Consider the following 16,837-nt stretch of genomic DNA (forward strand, 5'->3'; position numbering starts at 1 on the left):
AGATGGAAATAATTGTAATAACTTTCACCTGGGGTTGTGAGCATTAAATGAGATATGGCGCATAAAACACTAGCACAGTGATTGTCACCTGGGCAGGGCTCAGTCTGTCTAGTTCTTATTTCAACGTCTTTGAGAAGCACTTGTATATTTTCAAATGGCTTTGTGCATCAATTAGTGATTTTAATGATAAACCATTAAACAAACATGTTATATAAAAACACTGTAGTCTCAAGGATAAACAAAAAATATTTCATTATAACAAGACAATCAATTTACATTTTAAGGCATTTGGCAAAATTATGTATAATTTCATCTATTTAGGAAGCCCAGACTTTCTAAGGGGGTTAACAGTGAATTTTTAAAAAGTGAAACCTTATAGCAGTAAAAATTGTAGACATTTCTTATTTTGCTTAGTTTAAAAATTTCTATAGTTAATTCTTCAGGTAGAACTGGCTGCTATACATCAATACTAGTTTCAATTCTCAAATCAATAGCCTGGGATTCTTTGGGAAAAAATCTAATTAGTCTCACTGAGGGGTTACCTCCTAAGGCAGCGGGACGCCCCACCACTCCTGAGGTACCTACCAGGAGGGAAGCCCTTTTAACGGCCCCTACCAGGGCAATTTAAGTGCTCAGGCAACACATGGGAACCACGGGAGCTGTAAGACAAGCTCTGCTCTCCGATCAGCTGCAGTTAGTGCCGCTTTGTTTACAAGGCACGCATTTCACTTTGGATGCTGGTTTCCTGTCAGTGGGATGCTGTTGCCCAGAGAGACAGGAATCATCCACAAGCAAAACCAAACATGTCTCGATGTAGATGCTGGGCCGTTAGTATTGTGTCGCTGTTGGACGGTATCAGCGCATGGCTAAAGGGAGAATGAGGTGAGGTCAGTGCCTGCACGTTTGTGAGGGAACCCCTCACCCCCGGCCCCCACCCCCAACACACTGACACACTAACTCCTCTTGGAATGCCTCTCCCCATTCTCTTGCTTAGTGGATTCTACCTAGCCTTCAAGATCCAAATGTCACTTTTTCTCTCTGACTCCTTTTTGTCCTGCTGGGATTGTATTCTTTGTTTTGCTGTCAGAGTATCTTGTGTTTGTTGAGGCTGAAGCACTTGTTTTCCCAGGCATCCTTACTGTTTCTGCATCTCCATTACGCGATCTTCCAAGGAGCCCGCACCTGTTGTATTTACCTTCGTATCCCCAGAACTCAGCACCGGGCCGGGCATTATTTATCCAATAAAGACCTTTACCTAAGAACCTCCTCCTCTGGACATGTGGATCCCTGTAAGTTGAATGACCGGCACCTTACACCTGTCATGATACACTGACCAGGGCTCTCACCGGAAGTGCTCTGCCCCTGGGGGATGTCTGATTGTGGCTCTGGACCTTTTCAGTGGTCACAGCTGAGGGGAGGGTGCTGGTGCTGGCATCCACTGGGCAGAGGCCAGGAATATCCCTTAATGTCCTACCATGTACAGGACAGCCCCCCAGCAAAGAATCATCCTGCCCCAAATGTCAGTGACACTGAGACCAAGAAACCTTGTTCTAAAGAAGAGAAGCCTGTACAGTCACACTTCCCATGGGGCTACATCAGTTCAGTTCAGTCACTCAGTTGTGTCCGACTCTTTGTGACCCCATGAATCGCAGCACGCCAGGCCTCCCTGTCCATCACCATCTCTCGGAGTTTACCCAAACCCATGTCCATCGAGTTAATGATGCCATCAAACCATCTCATCCTCTGTTGTCCCCTTCTCCTCCTGCCCCCAATCCTTCCCAGCATTAGGGTCTTTTCCAGTGAGTCAACTCTTCGCATAAGGTGGCCAAAGTATTGGAGTTTCAGCTTCAACATCAGTCCTTCCAATGAACACCTAGGACTGATCTCCTTTAGGATGGACTGGTTGGATCTCCTTGCAGTCCAAGGGACTCTCAAAAGTCTTCTCTAACACCACAGTTCAAAAGCATCAATTCTGCAGTGCTCAGCTTTCTTCATCATCCAACTCTCACATCCATACATGACCACTGGAAAAACCATAGCCTTGACTAGATGGACCTTTGTTGGCAAAGTAATGTCTCTGCTTTTAAATAAGCTATCTATGTTGGTCATAACCTTCCTTTCAAGGAGTAAGCGTCTTTTAATTTCATGGCTGCAATCACCATCTGCAGTGATTTTGGAGCCCCCAAAAATAAAGTCTGACACTGTTTCCACTGTTTCCCCATCTATTTCCCATGAAGTGATGGGACCAGATGCCATGATCTTAGTTTTCTGAACGTTGAGCTTTAAGCCAACTTTTTCACTCTCCTCTTTCACTTTCATCAAGAGGCTCTTTAGTTCTTCTTCACTTTCTGCCATAGGGGTGGTGTCATCCGCATATCTGAGGTTATTGATATTTCTCCCGGCAATCTTGATTCCAGCTTGTATTTCTTCCAGCCCAGCGTTTCTCATGATGTACTCTGCATATAAGTTAAATAAGCAGGGTGACAATATACAGCCTTGACGTACTCCTTTTCCTATTTGGAACCAGTCTGTTGTTCCATGTCCAGTTCGAACTGTTGCTTCCTGACCTGCATACAGGTTTCTCAAGAGGCAGATAAGGTGGTCTGGTATTCCCATCTCTTTTCAGAATTTTCCACAGTTTATTGTGATCCACACAGTCAAAGGCTTTGGCATGGTCAATAAAGCAGAAATAGATGTTTTTTTCTGGAACTCTCTTGCTTTTTCGATGATCCAACAGATATTGGCAATTTGATCTCTGGTTCCTCTGCCTTTTCTAAAACCAGCTTGAACATCTGGAAGTTCACGGTTCACGTATTGCTGAAGCCTGGCTTGGAGAATTTCAAGCATTACTTTACTAGCGTGTGAGATGAGTGCAATTGTGTGGTAGTTTGAGCATTCTTTGGTATTGCCTTTCTTTGGGATTGGAATGAAAACTGACCTTTTCTAGTCCTGTGGCCACTGCTGAGTTTTCCAAATTTGCTGGCATATCTAGTGCAGCACTTTCACAGCATCATCTTTCAGGATTTGAAATAGTTCAACTGGAATTCCATCACCTCCACTAGCTTTGTTCGTAGTGATGCTTTCTAAGGCCCACTTGACTTCACATTCCAGGATGTCTGGCTTTAGGTGAGTGATCACACCATCATGATTATCTGGGTCGTGAAGATCTTTTTTGTACAGTTCTTCTGTGTATTCTTGCCACCTCTTCTTAATATCTTCTGCTTCTGTTAGGTCCATACCATTTCTGTCCTTTATTGAGCCCATCTTTGCATGAAATGTTCCCTTGGTGTCTCTAATTTTCTTGAAGAGATCTCTAGTCTTAGACCTGCACAGTGTCAGGGACATATGGACCTACACAGTGTCACGGACATACAGAACTACAGTCTCAGGAACCACATGGACCTATGTGTCAGGGACCACACGGACCTACAGTGTCAGGAACCACATGGACCTACAGTGTCAGGGACCACAGGGACCTACAGTGTCAGGAACCACATGGACCTACAGTGTCAGGGACCACAGGGACCTACAGTGTCAGGGACCACAGAGACCTACAGTGTCAGGGACCACACGGACCTACAGTGTCAGGGACAACACGGACCTACAGTGTCAGGGACCACACGGACCTACAGTGTCAGGGACCACACGGACCTACAGTGTCAGGGACCACATGGACCTACAGTGTCAGGAACCATATGGACCTACAGTGTCAGGGACCACAAGGACCTACAGTGTCAGGGACCACAGAGACCTACAGTGTCAGGGACCACAAGGACCTACAGTGTCAGGGACCACACGGACCTACAGTGTCAGAGACCACACGGACCTACAGTGTCAGGGACCACAGGGACCTACAGTGTCAGGGACCACATGGACCTAGTTTCAAGGGCTGTTTATACACTTAATGCCACTGCCAAGCAGCATGTCCAGCCCAAATCTAGGTGTTGAGCTTCTGACCTCAGGAGTCTGTCTGTCCATTACCTCCCTCTTTCCTCTCTACCCTTTTCTTTCTTATCATGTTTACTCAGCATCTCCACCTACACACCTCAAGACACTCAAAACTCATGTCAAAAATAAAATTTATCATTTTATTGAGGCCTTCCCTCTCAACTGTATACATTCTCCTGATTAATGGTCTTGCCGTCTACCCAGCTTCCCTAGCCAGAAAACTTTTATTCACCTTCTACACAAAACAAGCCCTTTTAATAACCCACCAATCCTTTCATTCTGTTCAGGCCTTTATCACTCTTATCTCGACAACTGCGGATTCTCCTAAGTGGGCTCTTTGACCATCCATGTCCCATTCTATTGATACATTACTACCAGAATAATTTTTAAGGTATTTCTGCTTCATGATTATAAAATTAATGTGCAAGCATTTTAACAATTTGTAAATACCAAAAACAATAAAGAAAATAGAATCTATTTGTTATGTTATTGCAACAACGCAGTGTATTTCATTTAGTTCTTTTTCCTACCCAAATAATCTACATTTCTTATACAAAATTGTAGCTGTGTGTGTGTGTGTGTGTGTGTATTTTTTTTTTTTTTGTCACTCAGTCGTGTCTGACTCTGTGTGACCCTATGGACTGTAGCCCACCAGGCTCCTCTGTCCATGGGATTCTCCAGGCAAGAATGCTGGAATGGGTTGCCGTGCCCTCCTCCAGGGGATCTTCCCGACTCAGGGATTGAACCTGAGTCTCCTGCACTGCAGACAGATTCTTTACCATCTGAGTCACCATATATAAAACTAAATATAGTTCTTTAGTCAAAAATTCCCCATAACATTAGAAATTATTGAGTGCTTTCAGAGATAGCTGTGTATTGGAACTTGGTTCCAATTATGTGGGAGAACACTTGGATCAGCCTCTTCTGACTGAGAAAGACTGAGTGTAATCAACGAGGTCTGTGTCCATGCCTGTGGGCTACAGTGCATATATCACACTGCTGATGCTGTACATGGAACGCCACTGAGTGAGGGTCTCCCTGACCCAGGTGCAGTGGCCCCAGCTCCCAACCAGATTTGCCCACGTGAGGCTCCGCTCTTCCCGTATATCTTAAATTTTAAGATAGTGTAGGTAAAAAACCTCCATGAGGTTGCAAAGGGTCGGACATGACTGAGCAACTGAACAATAGGGTAGAAAACAGTCAAATGTGAGGCGCTGCATATACTGTAACCTCATGTACAATGCTGAGCTTGGCAGGGGACAACCAACTTCCAGAATGTCGGATGGACCCTCACTACCTTAGACTTCCCGTTTGTAATGCTGACCTTCTGATGAAGTGTTCGGGGGGCATTTAGAAAACCACACTGTCTAAAATGCTGAGTCTCCCAACTGCAGGGACTTCCTTCTGCATCTTCTTGACTGGAAAGGCCGCTTTAACATGTGCACTGATGTCTGTGTTGTTTCCGGTCTGAGTTGCCTACTGGCCCTGGGGGCCTTTCATCCAGCCCGTCTCTCCACTCACCTGCCTGCATCACAGGGTGTGGCACCGCCTCCACCTGTCCATCCCCCCGTACCAGCCAGTGATTGTGGGATGACGCCGACCTAGTGCCTCAGCTCGGTACTGACTCAAGGGTGACGAGGCGCTCACCCCAGACCCAGGCCCCCACCTTGCCTGGGTCCCTCAGTCCCTTATTTTAATCAAGCCAAATATACTCGAGTTTAGCTTTTTGAAACCTAATCTGAAAGTTACATTTTTTTAAATAAAAGAATTGTGTGTTTTGGGTTGCTAAAATGTCTCATCTTTCACCATTTTACTTCATGTCTTTTTAATGGTTTCCTTGGCTTTTCTGTCTTTTCCTATGTGGGATTTGTTTTGTTTGCTTGGTTCTCCCACATTCCGGACCTCTCGGGTGTGAGAAACTTTGCTGTTTGCACCGTGCACAGGCTCTGTAGTTGCAGTGCCTGGGCTGAGTTGCTCTGCGGCATGTGGGATCTTCCTGGGTCAGGGATTGAACGCATACCTCCTGCCTTGGCAGGCAGATTCTTCACCACTGAGCCCCCCGGGAAGCCCCCTGAAGGCAGTCTGATTTATATTTCACTTCCCAGGATGTGGCAGTTCCGCTTCTTTCAGCTTGGGTCCTTGCCCTGTACCTTTGGGAGTCATGGTTCTAAGCAGACATAAAAAGGGAAGTGTTAAGGGCTGGAAGCCAGTTTTCGTTTTTTTCCTTTTGCCTTATTTTATTTTTAAACTTTTTATTTTTGTATTGGAATATAGCCGATTAACAGTGTTGTGATAGTTTCGGGTGAGGAGCAAAGGGACTTGGCCATACATATACATGTATCCATTCTCCCCCCCAACTCTCCTCCCATCCCAGGCTGCCACATAATGCTGAGCAAGTTCCCTGTGCTATACAGCAGGTCCATATTGGTTATCCATTTTAAATACAGCAGCATATACCTGTCCATGCCAAATCTGTATCTCTCCCCCCGCCTTCTTACCCCTGGCAACCATAAAGTCAATCTGTAAGTCTATTTCTGTTTTGTAAATAAGTTCACTTGTATCATTTCTTTTTAGATTCCACATATAAGGAGTGTTATATGGTGTTTCTGCTTCTCTGACTTACTTCACCTAGTATGATAATCTCTAGTTGCATCCATGTTACTGCAAATGGCATTATTTCATTCTTCTTAATGGTCGAGTAGTATTCCATTGTACATATATAATTATTTCCTATATCCATTTCTCTGTTGATGGACATTTAGGTTGTGGAAGCAATTTTTGGATTGGTTCATACTCTGGTTATTTAAGATACGGAACAGACCTTGGGAGGAGAGTTAAACACCTCTGTACAGCATTTCAAGAGGGTGGTTTGATTTTACCCTGAAAACCAGAGACACCGTTAGGATTCTAAGCAGGTTGATGATGTGTCCCAATGAGCACTGCCACCGGGTCACTTTTCACACTGATAAGAGCTTGTGTCTCCTCTGCTCTGCCCTAATCAGAGACTCACCACTCTTCTCCAGGACGTGTGTGGGGTATGTGGTGGTGATGCAGAAAACCTCAGTGATTACAGGAATGTCTCTGCTCTCAGCCCTTTATTGGTGCAGCTCTCCAGTGACGACGGCCTAGTCTCTGAACTTTCCATCTTTGAAGGTTTACCCAGTCCTTGCTTTTTTGGGTACATTTTCCATCTATTCCAAAGTCAGGAATTTCTGAATGCCGTTTCAAGTTCTAGTGTATGTATCTGAAGGAGTCATCAAACATATAAGAAAAATGAAAAAAAAGTTAGTTTCCTGCATCCTATAGGTTAGGTATGTGTTCCTCAAAATAACAGTTGGATAGTTAGAAATGTATTAACCAAAATATCTCATGAAACAACACATTTTATATCTAAAGTTCAATGACATTTGATAGTTTAAGGGGGAGGGTCCCAAATTTCTATAAAATTCCTAAGTCATTTCTGAATCCGCAGAGAAAAATAATTATCATTATTTGTTTACTTTAGTGTATATTTTATCATGGTTTAATTCTTTGAATTTAATTCTGGTTCCAAATTGGGTAAGGAGTATGTCAAGGCTATATACTGTCATCTTGCTTATTTAACTTATATGCAGAGTACATCATGCAAAATACCTGACTGGATGAAGAACAAGCTGGAATCAAGATTGCCAGGAGAAATATCAATAACCTCAGATATGCAAATGACATCACCCTTATGGCAGAAAATGAAGTGAAACTAAAGAGTCTCTTGATGAAGGTGAAAGAGGAGAATGAAAAAGCTGGCTTAAAACTTAACATTCAAAACACTAAGATCATGGCGTCTGGTCCCATCCCTTCATGGCAAATAGATGGGGAAATAACTGAGACAGTGAGAGACCTTATTTCCTTGGGCTCCAAAATCACTGCAGGTGGTGACTTCAGCCATGAAATTAAAAGACACTTGCTCCTTGGAAGAAAAACTGTGACCAACCTAGACAGCATATTGAAAAGCAGAGACATTACTTTGCTGACAAAGGTCCCCCTAGTCAAAGCTATGGTTTTTTCAGTAGTCATGTATGGATGTGAGAGTTGGACTATATAGAAAGCTGAGCGGTGAAGAATTGATGCCTTTGAACTGTGGTGTTGGAGAAGACTCTTGAGAGTCCCTTGGACTGCAAGGAGATCCAACCAGTCCATCCTAATGGAAATCAGTCCTGAATATTCATTGGGAGGACTGATGCTGAAGCTGAAACTCCAATACTTTGGCCACCTGATGTGAGGAACTGACTCATTGAAAAAGACCCTGATGCAGGGAAAAATTGAGGGCAGGAGGGGAAGGGGACGACAGAGGATGAGATGGTTGGATGGCATCACTGACTCTATGGACATGAGTCTGAGCAAGTTCTGGGAGTTGGTGGTGGGCAGGGAAGACTGGTGTGCTACAGTCCATGGGGTCACAAAGAGTTGGACACAACTGAGCGACTGAACTGAACTGAATTCTTTGAAAAAGTGTGATCTTTGCCTGTACACACAATTCTATATTTAGTAGATTTTCTGATGAATTAGAACATCTTCAATGGGAATTCACCTTCCTTCCCATATTTGCTGTTTTACCCTCATTTTAGGAATGCTCTGTGAACTCTGCTGTGCATCACAGCTATCTGAGCACGTGCCTTTGCTTCCTGTTCAGCTGTTTCCTTTTGGGAAACAGAGGCTGGGCCTTTTTATTGTTTTATTTCGTGTATCAGTTGGCACAATCCTTGGCGCACAGTTTGTTTAGTAAGTATTGGTTAACACTCGTGCTTAAGAGCTGAATTTACTTTAGCAAGGAAATGGATCACCTGGTCTTTTATGGAACTGCAAAATCCCTGCCTCTCCCTGCCCCTCCCCCCATTCCCTGTGGTCCTGGTTCTGAGTGCCTGTCTGTACTTAGAGCAGAACTTCTGAAGTTCCATTCGTGTGTTCTCTCAACTGCTTGGCTGATTTCTGAAGGCCAAGCACCAAAGAGTTGATGCTTTTAAGTTGTGGTTCTGGAGAAGACTCTTGAGAGTCTTGACAGCAAGGAGATCAAACCAGTCCATCCTAAAGGAAATCAACTCTGAATTGGAAAGACTGATATTGGAGCTCCAATACTTTGGCCACCTGATGCAAAGAGCAGACTCATTGGAAAAGACCCTGATGCTGGGACACATTGAGGGCAGCAGAAGGAGGTAACAGAAGATGAGATGGTTGGATAACATCACCAACTCAATGGACCTGAATGAGCAAACCATAGGAGACAGTGAAGTATGGGGAAGCCTGGTGTGCTGCAGTCCATGGGGTCACAAAGGGTTGAATACAACTTAGCGACTGAACAACGAATGACAGAACCTCATTTCTTTAGCAGAAATTCAAATGAAAACGTATTTGAGAAGAGCAATGCTTAAAAATAGGGCTTCTCTGCTGGCTCAGTGGTAAAGAATCTGCTTGCTAACGCAGGAGACCCGGGTTGTATCCTTGGGTCAGGAAGATCCTCTGGAGAAGGAAGTGGCAACTCAGTCCAGTATTCTTGCCTGGGAAATCCCATGGACAGCAGAGCCTGGTGGGCTCTAGTCTATGGGGTCTCAGAGAATTAGACATGACGTAGTGAAGGAACTACAGCTACAACAATGGTTAAAGGTACTAAGCCAGTGATTTCCCTAGTGGTCCGGTGGTTAAGGCTTTGCCTTCCAACGCAGGAGGTTCATGTTCGATCCCTGATCAAGGACTAAGATCCTCCATGACTCGGGGCCAAAGAAACAAAACATAAAACAGAAGCAATATTGTAACAAATTCAATAAAGATTTCAAAAAAAAGAAAAGTCCACATCCAAAAAAAAGAAAAAGATATTAGACTCTCCTCCAGTCCATGATGAATGAAGTGTCTAAGTGTTTGTTTTACAGCATGGAGGAGAAAGAGCCCAGTTATAGATCTGAGACTTGGAGGCCAGGGATGCTCCAGAAAAGCTCCTGCATGATCACATGGTGGCCCAGGTCTGGGTGGATCCCCAGGTGATGAGATATCCCATGGAATGAACAGCCTAGGCAGAGATTCATTAATTCTGCTTTCTCTCCCATCTGGCTGAAATCTCTCTAGTTTATAATTCAGTTCTCGTTAGTGGCAGCAGAAGGCAGCTGGATCAGGTGGCACCCCTTCTAATGCCTCTTCTTCAGGGGAAATTAGTATCAATTCCTTTAGCCTTTAATCTGCCAGCCAGAGTTTTAATGATTGCTCTGTTCTCCCAAGAGTCCTCTTGAAGATTTCCACAACTCCCAGGGCCCAGAATGGCACAATGCTCTGGTGAACAACCCTCAGGTAAACTCTGTCTTCAGCAGGAGAGGACTTCACAGTCTTTCTTGCACTCTTGTTTATATCGTTCATGTTTTAAGCATTGTAATCCCTTCTATACCACCACCTTTGTAGCTGTACTTTCTCCTAGTTTCTTCCTTCAGAATACAGAACCAAACTTTGTCACTCAGTGTTTTAAATGGCAAAAAGAAAAGTGAAGTCGCTCAGTTGTGTCTGACTCTTTGTGACCCCATGGACTGTAGCTTACCAGGTTCCTCCGTCCATGGGATTTTCTAGGCCAGAATACTGGAGTGGGTTGCCATTTCCTTCTCCAGGAGATCTTCCTGACCCAGGGATTGAATCCAGGTCTCCCGCATTATAGGCAGACGCTTTACCATCTGAGCCACCAGGGAAGTCCATGGCAAGCTGCTTTTAAAAGCTAGCTTTTCTGGGGCCTTCACAGAAGTGGAAGAATAATGATAAGCAGTGATTTTCTCAGACCCTCGGAATCCCACGTCTACTGGGTAAACCTAGAACAGACTTGGAGTAAATTCCTATCTTCCTATTTACTGTGATTTGGTGAAACCAACCTATTTGCACGTCAGCATCCTCATCATGTCCGACTCTTTGCAACCCCATGGACTGTAGCCGACCAGGAATATCCATGGGCTTCTCCAGGCAACAATACCTGAGTGGGTAGCCATTCCCTTCTCCAGGGGATCATCGCAACCCAGGTATTTAACCCAGGTCTCCTGCCTTGCAGACAGATTCTTTACCATCTGAGCCGCCAGGGAAACCCCTCCATAAAATTAGATTCACAATATTTGACTTATCGTGACTTCACTTTGGGATTCATGAAAAATAAGGAATAAGCAGACACAACTGTGAAACAGCTTGAGCTGAAAAATACCATTGGTAGCTGTCAGTCATTTATCTGAAGTTCATGTCGGTACCAGCAAACCAAGTCAAAATGCATCCTGACACTAAAATGCGTTAGTCTGTTTCCTCTCTTTAGACGCGTCTCTGTCATCAATATTCACTGATGCCCCAAGTACCAAGTGATTTTGGAAGTGTTACGTTGGTAAATATGACAGGTGAGATCTCTGCTTTTGTGAAGGGTACATTCTACTGTGCAGGAGGGAAGAGAGAGGAGAGATAGAAACAGATAAACAAATGAAAATACGAGAGAGGAACACACGGTGAACGTCAGGCAGAAGGAAAGGAAGGGCTGTATGTGAGTCGTCAGGCCAGTTGACTGAAGGTGGGGTGAGGCCATGAGTGGGAGGTGAGGCTGTCCTCTAGGGTGAGCAGTTTGTTCTTATTTTGTTTAAAAATTTTTTAGTAATGACTTCTTTATTTTTATTTTTTTTCAGATTTTTTTTTTTAATTCACCTGTGGTTGATGAACAATGTTGTGTTAGTTTCTGCTGTACAGTAAGTGGTTCAGTGAGTTAGACATATACATAGATAGTTTTCCATACACTTGGCTTTATTTTCAGAGTAAGAGACAGTCACTCAGGTGTCAGTAGTGTCACAAGCTGACTTTGATGTTCAAAACTTCACAGTGGTTGCTCTTTGGGAACTCCATGATGAGAAGGGGAACTGGACACAGGGAAACAGACAAGGAAGTTAGTGTGAGTGCTTGCGGGGGGCCGTGAGAATGTGAGCTGGGGTGACGGTTACAGGCAGAGCGAAGGGGAGAGGTGGTTCTGCTGTGCACTGAGCTCAGAACCACTGCGTCTCAGTGATGGGCTGGCTTCCAGGGTGAGGGAAAAGCAGGATCTGGGAAATCTGCACCTGGCCTTACATGGCTGGCCCGAGGATGCTGCTGTCTTGATAGAGCCGGGAGCGTGCTTGAAGGAGAACCAGCTGTTGTCTTTCTGACCTGGATGTTTGAGACCTAGTGAGTGTCCAAGGGGAAAGGGCAATTAGGTAGTTGTCCAAGGAGGTCAGCACCACCAGGAAAAGAGCAACTCTGGAGATGTTTATCTAGGTGACATTGACACATGGGTGTTTAAAGCCTGGGATTAGGTCAGATTCTCCAGAGAGCGTGGACAGCATGAAGACAGGAGAGGTTATGGCTTTGCCGGAAAGAGAAGGCTTCTGTCTTGTCAGTTCTCCGGAGCAGAGGGCAGCAAAGTATAGCGTGTGGACCTCTTTCTGTATGGCTACTGGCTAAGAAAGGCTTTTTTTGTTTGTTTTACATTTTTAAAGGCTATAAAGAAAGCAGCATATGTAAGATTGCCCACAATGGTCCACAGAGTCTAAAATATTTATGATCTAGCATTTTAGAGGGAAAGCTTAAAGTGGAGGATGTGAAGCCAGCAGAGGAAACTAAGAAGGAACGTGCAGGAGCGTCTGGGGGGATCAGAAGAACGTGATGTCACAGAAGCTACGAGAAGAACGCATTTGACAAAGTTCTCTGAAGACTCACGGGTGGTGAGGAGAGACGATGGCATGGCTGCCAGGGATGCACTGGTTAAGGGAAGCAACTCAGCATCTGTAACAGGCAACTCCAACATTTCCAGGGCTTAATAAAAGCTCTGCAAGCTTCCGTCCCACTTGTGCGGTTTGCAGTTGGCTTGAGGTGCAGGGGTGGTGCGTCTGCTCCATGTATTCACATGGGGACACAGTCCTCGGATCTCGTGACCCTTTGGGGTGTTGAACTCTGAAGCTGGATCGCCTGCCTCGGGTCAAGGATCCCAGGTGGGAGCTTCTTCTCCAACGTTCAGGGGGTTGGCGCTGAAATCCGTGGCCACGGCCAACAACAAGGAGGCTGGGGGCTGTAGTCTGAACAGGTCCCTAGAAAGTAAAGCTGATGGGTTTGGTGAACACGTGGTCATCTCCGCACAGGGATCTCCACAAGAACCGTCTCTGCAGTGGAAATTCAGGCAGTGTACTCCCTAGCAGTGACTGTAGATGTGACCTTAAGAGGTGGAGAAGGCAAGCGTGGGCTCCTCCCTCATTAAGGATGACTGTGAAGGGGCTCGTGAAGTGGGCTGGAGGTGGGAGAAGAACGCAGGAAGCGCTGTGTGCTCGTTCCAACCCTGGCAATGACGACAGTGATGCTGATACTGTCCGCCATCCATTTCTGAGCACTTAGTATCTGGTTCCAAGCGCTGGTCCTGTGTCAACTCACTAAATTTCCACAGCACTCTTAGTTGGTAGGTGCTCTTGTTATCCCTGTTTTGACAGATGAGGAACCTGGAGAACAGAGAGACGAAGTAACTGACCCAACATCACATCGTGCCAGAGCTGGGATGAATATCTGGCCAATAAGGTTCCTGGGCTCCTGCTGCCCATAGTGCTTGGTAGAGAGGGCACATCTTTTAGAAGAAAGGAGACTTGGACTTGATCTCTTGACCTGTTTCTTACAAGCTCTGTGACTTTGGGGAAGTCATGTGATTTCTCAGTTTTCTCACCTATTAAAAAGACAACGCCCACTAACCTACTACAGAATTATTGGTAGGGTTAATATAACATATGTAAAGCACCTGGTATCATGCTAATATCTAGTAGACAGATGATAAATGGCAACTTAATTTACTAATTAAGAAAGGGATATGTCTGAATAGATTTTTTTCTTGTGTTACATATTTTTTCCTTTAAAATTTTGATAACAGCTTTAGAAATTGTGCCTTTGCTTTACAGTCCAGTAGGCAGGAGTGAAAATGTCATTATGTATGTGCATTTTTAGAGGTTCAGGCATAGAAAATCAGGTAGCATGTGATTTTAAGTATGTAGACTGCTGCATTGTCTCTGCAACACCTTAGGGGAGACTTTCACAAAGCAACCTGCTGTCCTATAGCAAATTGATGTTCGGTGACTTTATTGTCATTTATCCCCTTATCTTGAACAAATGTGCCTTTGTTTTACACCTGCTAGGTATGGAGGGATAATCTATGAAAAGACTCCCACCTTTCACATTCAAAAGGTCACTTGCATTTTATAAATACAAGTGAGCAGATATATCATCTGGTCAGAAAGATATTTCACCTATCAGACCAGGGTCTCTGTCCAGTGCAATGTGACACCTCCTAAATTCTCAGGGCCCTTAGAGCAACAGAATGCAGGACAGGCCGAAACCGGCTGAGAGTGGAGTCAGCGAGATTGCAAATGTATCTTGTGCACCTTAAATTTTCTCAAAAAAAGAAATGTCTACCCCATTTGGAAGTTGCTTCTGGTGGTTCTTCATTGGTGAGATTTGTGCAAAGAGAGTTTGTCTTTTTGTTGTTGTTTCTGCTTATTTTGTGCTTATTTATTTATTTTTCTATTTCTTAACTGTTTTATTGAAATGGATTTTTTCTTCTTTAAAAATTTTTACTGATGTGTAGTTGATTTACAACATCATGTTAGTTTCATGTGTGCAGCACAGTGCTTCAGTTATGTGCCTAACATATACATATACATATATATATATATATATATTCCTTTTCAGATTCTTTTCCCGTATAGGTTATTATAAAATATTGAGTACAGTTCCCTGTGCTATGCAGCAGGTCCTTGTGGCTCGTCTATTTTATGTATAGTATTGTGTACGTGGCAGTCCCAAACTCCTAATTTATCCCTCACCCTCCTTTCCCCTTTGGTAACCATAAGTTTGTTTTCTGTGTCTGTGAGTCTGTTTCTGTTTTGTAAATAAGTTCATCTGCATTTGTGTCTTTTTTTTTTTTTTAGATTCTATTATTGATAAAGAACCTACCTGCCAGTGCAGGAAACATAAGAGATGCAGGTTCAATCCCTGGGTCAGGACAATCCCTTGGAGGAAGGCAGGGCAACCCACTCCAGTATTCTGGCCTGGAGAATCCGATGGACAGAGGAGCCTGGTGGGCTATAGTTGATAAGACTTGGACACGACTGAAGCAACTTAGCACGCATGCACATAAGCAATATCATATGATATTTGTCTTTCTCTGCCTGATTTACTTCACCTAATATGGTAATCTCTAGGTCCATCCATGTTGCTGCAAATGACATTATTTCATTTTTCTTTAATCATGAAGAGAGTCTGTCTTAAATCCAAGATAGTTTAATTCCTGCAAGCCCTCACTGTAAGGCATTTGTGTGACCTGGACTCCACAGTGAGACAGCAGAGGGGTGTCCCAGGTGCTGTTTCATTTATATCAGAGACTAGCAGTCACTAGAGGTAGGAAAAAAAAGAAAAAACTTCTGGAAAAGCAGTGTCTTCTGGGTTTCAGCTGCTTTTAAAACTAATGAGTCTAGAAGGGCTTCAAGGAAGCACCCACCTGGCTGTGTCCCGGCTCCTTCGGGGGTTTCAGACCAACCCTGACCTTTTCCCCACCACTCCAGGTACTCAGGATGCTGCAGGCTGATTAGAGTGGTCCCCGGGTAAAGAGACAGCCTGCAGTGCAGGACATCTGGGTTTGATCCCTGGGTTGGGAAGATCCCCTGGAGGACGGCATGGCAACCCACTCCAGTATTCTTGTCTGGAAATCCCATGGACAGAGGAGCCTGGTGGGCTACAGGCCATGGGGTCACACGGAGTCGGACACGGCTGAGCGACGAAGCACAGCACGCAGGGCGCATGTTGGTTGGGGTCTCATGGCCCCAAAGACACAGACTTGGCCATTTAGCATGTTGGTAAAGGGCTGTGGGTTCAAGCAACCTTGTTGCCTCTCACGGTGGCAAATTTACTTAATCTCCTGAGCCTTGGCAACCTCTTTGTGAAATGTTGCTAGTGAGGCCTCTGAAACAGAGTTTGTGTGGATAAAAGCAACAGTGACCACCAAGGGCATCACCCCATCCGGGAATGACTTCGCCTGGGCTGGGGACCTGCTGTCACCTGGGCGCCATGGAGCCATGTAGCTGAGAGGCCTGAGAAGGTTCTCAGTGTCAGTGACCAAAGGAGAGAAAAGGAAACCAAAGCTGGGTCCTTGTTCTGCCCAGATCCGGTAGTTTGATGCAGCCTTGTAGGGTTTGTGTCTGGAAAAGCAGCCCAGGAAATATAATATTGATCATGATTAGAAAAAATTGCTTAAAATGTAAAGACTCAGACAGATGTGGAATTGGATACTAGGGCCTGGACTAGTGGGTCATTTCAGTGTGTGGTGTTTGGGGAGAGCTTTTCCTCTGGTCTGTGGATGGGGCAGCGGAGACAGGTGGGAGGCGGAGCTGGGACAGGAGTTGTGAGCTCAGCCCAGCAGACAGCGGTCCAGGAAGGAGAGGGGCATAGGACCTGGGGGATGAAAACCGGACGGAGCCTCAGCTGGCACTCAGATCTGAGACACAGGGTCTCAGAGAGAAAGGAGGCGGAGGTCCAGGCTGAAGAGGCCAGCCTGGAGGCAGAGAAGCCTCGGGATTGGGACAAGGACCACGTGCCCCAAGAGTGGAGAGACAGCCTGCAAAGGCACAGTGCCCTGGGGAAGGAGGAGGCTGCCTGCTGAGTGTGGGTCCGCAGCCCACGGGGTGTGTCCCCTCACTGTCACTCCTGCTTGCAGAGTGAACGGTCCTAAAAATGGGGCCGAACTGAGGTGTGTGTGTGGGTATCAGACTCCGGAGCAGCTGTGAGCTGACTAGGACAAGCCTCGCAAGCTCTGGGTGGTCTTTCCGAAAATGCAAACCTGATCCCATCTCTCCTTCTCCTC

General features: G+C 45.1%; 1 protein-coding gene across 14 annotated transcripts in view; it reads left to right on the forward strand.

Moving 5' to 3' along the window:
- The window catches only part of LOC145506732 (uncharacterized), a 145,976-nt gene that overhangs the window by 33,557 nt on the left and 95,582 nt on the right, over window positions 1-16,837 (forward strand). The window contains exon 1 of one of the 14 annotated variants that reach the window (XR_014054230.1): window positions 12,517-12,938. The exons of the other annotated variants lie outside the window; for them this stretch is intronic. The gene's annotated coding sequence lies outside the window, so the exon portion shown is untranslated. Of the gene's footprint in view, window positions 1-12,516; window positions 12,939-16,837 lie in introns of those variants that run through there. 14 annotated transcript variants of the gene reach the window in all.

This window comes from Giraffa tippelskirchi, chromosome 5 (assembly GCF_054371585.1).
Source record: "Giraffa tippelskirchi isolate mGirTip1 chromosome 5, T2T-mGirTip1v1.2.pri, whole genome shotgun sequence".
In the NCBI taxonomy this organism is placed as follows: Eukaryota; Metazoa; Chordata; class Mammalia; order Artiodactyla; family Giraffidae; genus Giraffa; species Giraffa tippelskirchi.